The sequence below is a fragment of the Archocentrus centrarchus genome, unplaced genomic scaffold (assembly GCF_007364275.1).
Source record: "Archocentrus centrarchus isolate MPI-CPG fArcCen1 unplaced genomic scaffold, fArcCen1 scaffold_87_ctg1, whole genome shotgun sequence".
Lineage (NCBI taxonomy): Eukaryota > Metazoa > Chordata > Actinopteri > Cichliformes > Cichlidae > Archocentrus > Archocentrus centrarchus.
The window spans coordinates 352,824-361,510 of NW_022060297.1; positions in this window are offsets into that span (position 1 = coordinate 352,824).

The following is an 8,687-nucleotide window of genomic DNA, read 5'->3' on the forward strand; positions in this document are numbered from 1 at the left end:
TCACAACAAATAGTCGCCTCAAGGCGCTTTGTATTGTGGGTAAAGACCCTACAATAATACAGAGAAAACCCAACAGTCCAAACGACCCCCTATGAGCAGCACTTGGTGACAGTGGGAAGGAAAAACTCCCTTTAACAGGAAGAAACCTCCAGCAGAACCAGGCTCAGGGGGGGCAGCCTGGTTCTGCTGGAGGTTTCTTCCTGTTCTTTCTGCCAAAGCACCGCTTCTGCATGAAGAAGGCCAAGCTGCTGGACCTAATGGCGTGGTGGGTCATGTCCTAAAAAACTGATGACCCGCTGACTGTGGTTTTTACAAGCATCTTTAATTGTTCCCTAACCCTGTCATGTCCTGTCATGTTTAAAAAACGTCCATCATCATATCAGTAGCACAAAAGTATACAGTTACATACATAAATGATTATAGGTCTGTGGCTCTTACCCCCATACCCGCTAAATATCCGGAGAGACTGGTCATGAAACATATCAGAGGCGTGACACCAGCTGTTTTTGAGGGCCATCTGTTTGCCTTCAGGGAGAACAGGTCGACGGAGGATGCAGTGACCTAGCTGCTCCACACGGCGCTGGAACTTCAGAACACGTGTCCAGATACTTTTATTGACTACAGTTATGCTTTTAATACAGTCCAGTCAGGCACACTCATCTCCAACCTCCTAGACTTAAACCTCAGTTTTTCTCCACAACAGTGTTCAAACTCTTCCTTCAAGATTACCCCTACTCCATTTGTCTTCCTATCTATACCATGGTACAGTAGGTTGAATCCAACTCCAGTGCTCCTGGTCTTGCTTCCCTTCCACCTGGTCTCCTGCACACACAGTATACCTTCTACCTTCCTTCTCTCCATCATGCCAATCAGCTCTCTCCTTTTACCAATCATATATTTATTTAAAGTCCCTGCTCTCACCTCCATACTCCTGCATTTCCTTGTCTGCCTCCTAACACACATTTTGTCTTTGGCCAACAGTAACACAGTTTCCACCAGGACCCAGCAGCTCCGGAGATGGTCGTACTGATCCACTATGGAAATTTCCTTCTTGATGAGCCACATATTTGATTTAGTAAAGATTTTACACTTGGATGCCCTTCCTGATGCAACCCTCCCCATTTATGTGGGCTTGGGTCTGGCACTAAGAGTATACTGGTTTGTGTGCACATTGTGAGCAGAGTTAAATGCAGGGTTAGACTGTACTTGTGGACTTCATGTCAAATTCACATATAGCCTAAATAGGTACCCATTTTTAGAACCATATTAAATTCTAAAAAGCTGTTCTTTATTGTTCTGTAAAGTTTACAGAACATAGATTGACCAGTAAATCGAGAGCTTCTCTTTCATGCTCAGCTCCCTCTTCACCACAACAGACCAATAAAACAATAAAATTGTTGCAAAATTGTTTGTGGCCAACAGGAAAAAAATTAGCAAGGTATAAAGTTTTGTTTACGAATCATCAATTGTTACTGATGCTCATCAGGGAAACATTAGATACTATTAAACTTTAGACACTCTCTGTGCACATAATGGTGACACTATTTTCTGGAAAATTGGTTGGTCAGTAAACAATAATTTCATATCTACTGATTTCTAATCTGGAGCCTAACCTGTGCCAGAGCAGGTTAGGTTTGCATCACAAGTTACCATGGTGATATAACCTAGTAAGAAGTGAAATCCCTTCATAGTACAGTGAACCCTCGTTATAACGCGCTTCACCTCTCGTGGCCTCGCTGTTTTACGGGTTTTTTTAGTGCAGTTTTTTATGCTTTTTTTTTAACAGTGTATGAACGCGCATCATGTTCTGCGTCCTGATTGGCTGTCAATCAATCTCCTCCGTCCCTCGTCTTTGTCCAGCACAGAATGTGTTCGGCTTGAAAACAGGTTTTGATCTTTGGTTTCCTTCTATAGTACTGTATAATAATGGTAAAAAATAAAGCTGTCTACTTCGCGGATTTCGCCTATCGCGGGTTATTTTTGGAACGTAACCCCCGCGATAAACGAGGGTTCACTGTACTGAAAACTCAGGGCCAACCGAGAAGTCACCTGGCTAAGACAACACCCTGCTTTGCAGCAGAGGCCTCTGGAGCTGTAATAGTTAGACACTGATGTTGACATTTTTTAGAAAAAGTATGACCTTTAGGGTCAGTGGTATAACCTCAGTAGCCCTCTTTTTGAGAAAAGCCACAGAAAAGGGTGTGTATAATTTGCAACAGACTAAGATTTACCATATTAAATTCCAGACACACACTCCCCTCAAAGCCCCTCTGAAATAGTTAAATACCTTAATTGTTTATGCAGCCTCTCTCTCTAGGATGAATAAAAGCATTCAGACAGAAGACATTCAAGGACACTGAAATGTGGTGATTGATATTAAACCTTGATCCAGTGTATAGAGAAAGAAATGATACAATTTCAAGGCTGAAATTCCTGTATTTTCTAAGGTAAGTATTAAATAATTTTCCCCCCTTGTAATAATAATGTAAAATCATAGCAATGCATTTAAAATCCATCCTAATTTGAAGTGGGACACTGGTGTTCAGTGCTGACCTGTCAGCCTGCCCTCCTTTAGTCTGCACTTTCTCTTCCTTGTCTTCTTTCAACATTAATGGAGTTGTTTAACTATGATTTTGCTTTTTTATTTCAATCATTTGAGCTTCTGGGGCAAAGTGGTGTATCTATATTTTAGTGCTTATCAGAGTTTTCCTTTAATTTTTTTGTGCTCCTATAAATTTTTGAGTAGTGTATTTGATTCATAGAGTACCTTTCAGGGTACCCAAGATGCCTTACATATCATGTTAAAATAATTCTAAACACATGAAAAGCATGATGATGCGAGAGTGATGCATCTTCACACACCCACTAAGCGTACTCTGAATTACTGCTTGTCTCAGTTGGAGGCCATTTATGGTAATTAAAGCTCAAAATTTTTCCCAGAATCCACAGATCTTATTTTGTGTAAAGCTGGAGGAGGGATTATGTGTTCTAATTCTGATGACACTTAATTCCAGTGTTTAAATAATACAATGTTCAGCCTGGTTGAGGCATTCAAATTCAGTGGGAAAAAATGCCAAAACTTCAATGGAATGTGTTCTGCCTGGATCAAAAGTGTGCATCATACACAGTGGATGATATGTTCATACTTAAATATTTAAGGATGCTGTGATAAAAAATTGAATTCAAAGCATATAATTTTCTTACTGCATGAGCTAACTGGATTTGTATTTATTTATTTTCCTTTGAAGAGCAATTAATCTACACAAATTCAAATGCAAAGTGCAGAATATTCATTATGAGCTGATGGGAGATGCTAGACTGATGTTACTACTACTACTAAAGTTAGGTTGCTAGGATACAATGACAGACTGGAATGAGAGGAAGGGGTGCAGGGTACCAGTGCGTGCTGGGGGCTGGGGGTGTGAGACTGAATCAGATGGTGCTTCCACTGAATTCTTATTACAAATCAAGGAGAGACAAAAGGAGGTAGGTACAGACAAAAATGAACAGGAAGAAAGATGAACGACGAGGCTGAAAGAAACAGAGACTAAGAGAAAGGAAAAGGGTGGAAGCTTGTGAAGGTCTCTCCTGACAGTGGATAAGGGGGGTATAGGTGAGAAAAGAGGGAGGCAGAGGAGAGAAAATGTGTGCCTGTGTGAATCTGAAGGTGTGTGGGAAACCTCTAGGGAGTGAGGGAGGAAGAGAAATGTAGGCGGAGAAAAATGTGAAAGCAAGATGCAACTGTGTATAAGAGAGAGTGGGATAAAGTACATGGTCAAAAGTATATTACATCCATATGTGATTGATTAGCATGTCCTATCAAAAGGCATCCCGTGCAGCCACAAGAGCTTTCAAGAGCAAGCAGTTTGAAATTGGATGATTCACAAAATCCACAGACTATTGAATTGCTGCAGTTTTGAAGCCCTGGTGTCAGAGTTTCCCTTCAACAATATCCACTCATGGCAATTTACTTTATAAACTTTTTGTAGGGAGTTTTTCTGAAAGGATTGCTACTGCTCTAATATCTGCACATACGGACAAGTTGCAGCCATTTAGTTTAGCTTGGACTGGAACAAGGAGAAAAAAAAAGCTAGCTCTCCTTTACTCAAGAACAACAAAATCAGTGTGCCATTTTATATAAATATTTCTAAAAAAAGAAAAGAAAAAATAGGTCTTTGGGCTTTGTAGACAGAAACATTAATAAATAACTAATCCGGACGAGAGAAAGTTGTGGATACAAATACAAATATTAATTAGGTTTATATTTATAATTTATTTATTTATTAGAACACAATTTAAAAGACTCCACAGAGAGCTACATGTCTTGCCAAGATAAAAAAAAGGATTGTTTTCTTTTTTAATTAAGCATCACAATAACCTCTGTCTGCAGCAGATCCATCTGTTGTAAGCCAACAAGTGGTCCCATCATGTCTGTGCTGTTGTTGTGCTGTTTCATTTTTAGGAGCTGCCCTTAGCACTGAGCCTGCAATAGGTGCAATGTAACCTCTTAATGGAGAAATATAAATCCACCTTTATTTGCCATAAAGGAGAGGATTCCTACTTGTAGTTCCTGCTGTGGTAATAGATATTGATACTGGGCATAAATCCTCCCTGTGCCAGCACTGGGTCAGACTGAAGAACTGTGGCTCAGTGCATTTACCCCAGTTTTCTAAGACCAAAAACCTTAAGAAGTTAGTTTGCTCCAAACAAACTGTGAGGGTGTCTAAAAGGTCAGAGACCCTTTTTGCCCACTGACAATTTCCATCAACAATCTGACACAGTTGCCACACTTCACTCACAGGCTGGCCAGATACACTGAGGAGAAAGTGGGTAGCTTCTTGTTTTATACAGATTTCTCTTTTTCACAACTACTTCCATAACTTTTCACACATGCAATCAGTGTAACATCATGGATACCTTCAAGGAGAGTCTATACACAAGTGTATCTATAATCCCCACTTGTGGGATTCATTATGCTGAGACTACAAAGGCATGAAAAAGTCTCTGGACCCTTGGGGAGGGATCACAGAGGCAGTGTGATGCAGCCTAGAGGAGGCTACAGTGGTGCTGTGGTCATTTGGGACATTCAGATGTTATGCAATGACACAGACATACTGCTTTGTTTCAGGAACCGCCTGGCTCACTATGCCTACATCTAGCACATAAAGCTCTGTCCAGCACTGAGCTTTGGTGACTGAAACAAACAGGAATGTCCAAGGTCCATCCCATAGGAACTGGCTTACAGAGAATACTGGAAATTAGCAATAAGACCGTTACTGTGTTTGGCAAACGAATTACAAAAGGCCTCTACCACAGTGCAAACTCAGTGTGTTCTAATTTAAGATGTAGCTGTACTTAATTTATAAACCATTAAAAATGATGCATTTTGTTATTATACTAATACTACTGAGTATTATAGTATTATACTAATGAGAGAGTAGCATCATGGATGTGCAGCCAGTAAATCTGTAGCAACTGCATGATGCTATCATCTCAATATGGACCAAAATCTCTGGGCATGTTTCCAGCACCTAGCTGAATCTGTGCCACATAGCATTAAAAGAAAAGGAGGTCCAACCGGGTGCTAGCAAGGTGCACCTAATTTAAGTGTATGGTCAAAAACGTAATGGTACCCAAACTGGCCAGTGGTGGCGCTGTGTTTAGCACAACAAGAAGGTTTTGGGTTTGAACCTGCCAGGTGGAGAAATCCCACACAAAGACATGCATGTTGGGTTAGTTGGTGACTATAAAGTGGATGTGAGAGTGTGCAGTTGTTTTTCTGCGTTGACCAAGTCAAAGACTGCCAAGCTGTCCAGGGTGTATCCTAACTGTAGCCCTGTGACAGATGAGATAGGCTCCAGCCTCCTGTGTCCCTAAAATGGATAGTAGTTAAGAGAATAAATGGAAGATGGATGATCCATATTCTGATTGATTACACCTGATGGGAATGTTTTACTGTGTTGTTCTGGATGCATCAGTATCATTGACAGATTATTTGCACGATCTTGTGAAGTGTAACAGTATTTATGGTGATGATGTTATTTTCATTTTGGACCTTTGTAGCAGGGCAGTGCTAAAAGAACTGAGAGAATAATACAGCAGTTGGTTTTTGATTATGATTAAAAAGAACTAGACCAGCAAGAGTCCTCGAGGGCAGTTCACCTGCAGTCGCTGCTGGCCGACCTGGTGCTGGTGTATGAATAACTCGTGCAGTCTCCAACAAAAGGGCTGATTAATGACTGTTGCCCACATGTTGCCGTTTCAGTGGTGCATCTCTAAAACCACTTTTTTCATGATTTAAGACCAGAATATTCTGGTTTCATGAAGGCAAACAATAATCTGAACTTTAAATGCAGTGTTGATTAGCATTACTGCTACTGCCATTGAATGAAGCTCAGGTGTAAGTTCATTAAGGAAGATCTGTTTTCACTCCTCTGCCTGCTTTCCTGGTGTTTGTCTGCTACTTTATTCTTCACATCACTTCTGCTTTTCCACGCTGTCAAACTCAAAGCTGACATCATCGCTCTGGTCCAATCATCTTTCTGCCCGGGTACTTCAAGCCAATCAGTCTCCACTTTGCATACATTAAATCTCTCCACTTACCTGTCATCCTTCCCTGCAGACTCATTCGTGCAACCCACCTCCACCCCATCTCCACATCATCCAAATCACTCAGTGCACCATCCAAACCTCCATCTTTATCTTCCCCACCATGGGAGGGGGGGCTAATTCCTATCATTGCTAGGATACTGTACTGCTTCAATGGGCCATCAGAGTCTAATACAGATTAACTGAATTCTGTATAGCAATAAACAATGTTCAACTTTTCCTAATGATCTTTCCGCGTTGAAATATTATTATATAACTATTATATTACAGCACTGCCTGTAAGACTAGAACTTTTGAGTCTAGCTTGCACAAATTGGTAATACCTAAGCACGTGTGCAGCCTACTGTACATTTACTTCTGAATGCACTGACATTACCTCACTGCAGTAATATTTTTGCATCTCCTCCACCACATAACCCCAACAAGTTCAGCCATTTTTTTTTGCATCGTTTTACTATTCAGTGGTCCTCACCATGACGTTTGTGGAGCTAATCTTGAGGTTTCCATAACATTAGGTTATGTCATAAACTATGACTTCATCCTACAGCATTCAGCTCTCCCTTAATTGGGCTATGGGATCTGGTTAAAAAACTGCACCTGACCAAAGGTAGAAAAGAATATAAATGGCTGTCTGCATATTTTTAGTTCTACTGTTGAAATTCAGACTTGAAATCTGCATTACTGCACAGTATTTTGTCAAAAAGAAACAAACCTGAAAGAGATGCACTGGACTGCCAGCAAGAGAGTGTGATAAATAGACCCAAGACAGAGCAGAGAGCGAGTGAATTAAGCAAAGTAGCAGCATGCCTCTAACCTGAGGGCAGAGCAGAGTGTGATATTCCCATGGCTACTATTGTGATAGACACTGAAACCAAACCAGACAGGGGGCTGCTTAACACTCAGCATCAGACCCTCTTTAATCTGACAAAATACAGCCTAGCCAAGAGCTCGATGGATGGAAAAGAGTGCACACACATACACGCTCAAGCACACAGAAAAACAGGATGGCACATGTTCGCACACACACTCGCAGACTCCTCTTCACAGATACAGCTCTGAATCCAAAATGAGAATAAATATTTGATAAGGAATGCCTTGTGAGTTGAATTTGCAGACAAATCACGTTGCTTTCTGTGTCCATGGAAAGAAAAAAGAAACTCCACACTCTTTAAGAGAGGATCTAGGTCAAATACATTGTAGCTTCTCTAGGCCTCTCTGTCTGGCTCCAGACCTTCATGCTGAGACTACTCAGTCATTGAGTGAAATCACCATTCATTCCTTTTCAAATAACACAGCCTCCAATATTCCAGTATGATGCTACATGTCAAAAGTCACCCTTTATTAGTTTAAATATTACACTCCCTGCATACATGAATATTTGATTTGCAGCGGAAATGTTATTTGATTTAGTATTGATGCTTCCAAAAAGAAATCCCAGAGAAACAGATCCGAAAAAACAAAAAACATATTGTAGCAACAGAAAAATTCTGACTTCAAGTTCCAAAAACGTTGGCTATGGCATTTCTGAATTTGTAGTAAATGCTTGGTACTGCTTGGCCCATTGTACTGTTTATATGGGTATGACTACCAGCTTCAGATTCTTTCTGCATGAGTTGTTACTTTTTTAGAATGGGAGAGACAACTTTCAAAACATAGGCTGCAGAATACCAACAGCTTTTATTCAGATTCATTTTTTCATTTAGTGACAGTCCAAAACAAACTGATCATAGCTGTGCCTCATCAAGTAACCTTCCACTGAGATATGTGGGTAGTTTACTCATTATCTTGCTATCCATGGCAAAGTAATGCAGAATCTGGGAAGTTTTTATCAATAATGGTTATAAACTTGGGTATATATTAGTAGACAGGATTAAACACAACCAAGCTGTTTCCAAGTGAGAGCCTCATAATACAGCAGCACCACAGCACTTGCTACAGCTAAGTTAATGTTGCTGCACAGGTGAATGACATATGTTTACTAAATATGGAGCTACACCCAGCAATGGGACAAATTATCATATGACAGAGACTGGAAATGCATGTCACCCATACTGCAAGATGATTTACCCCAGTTACCC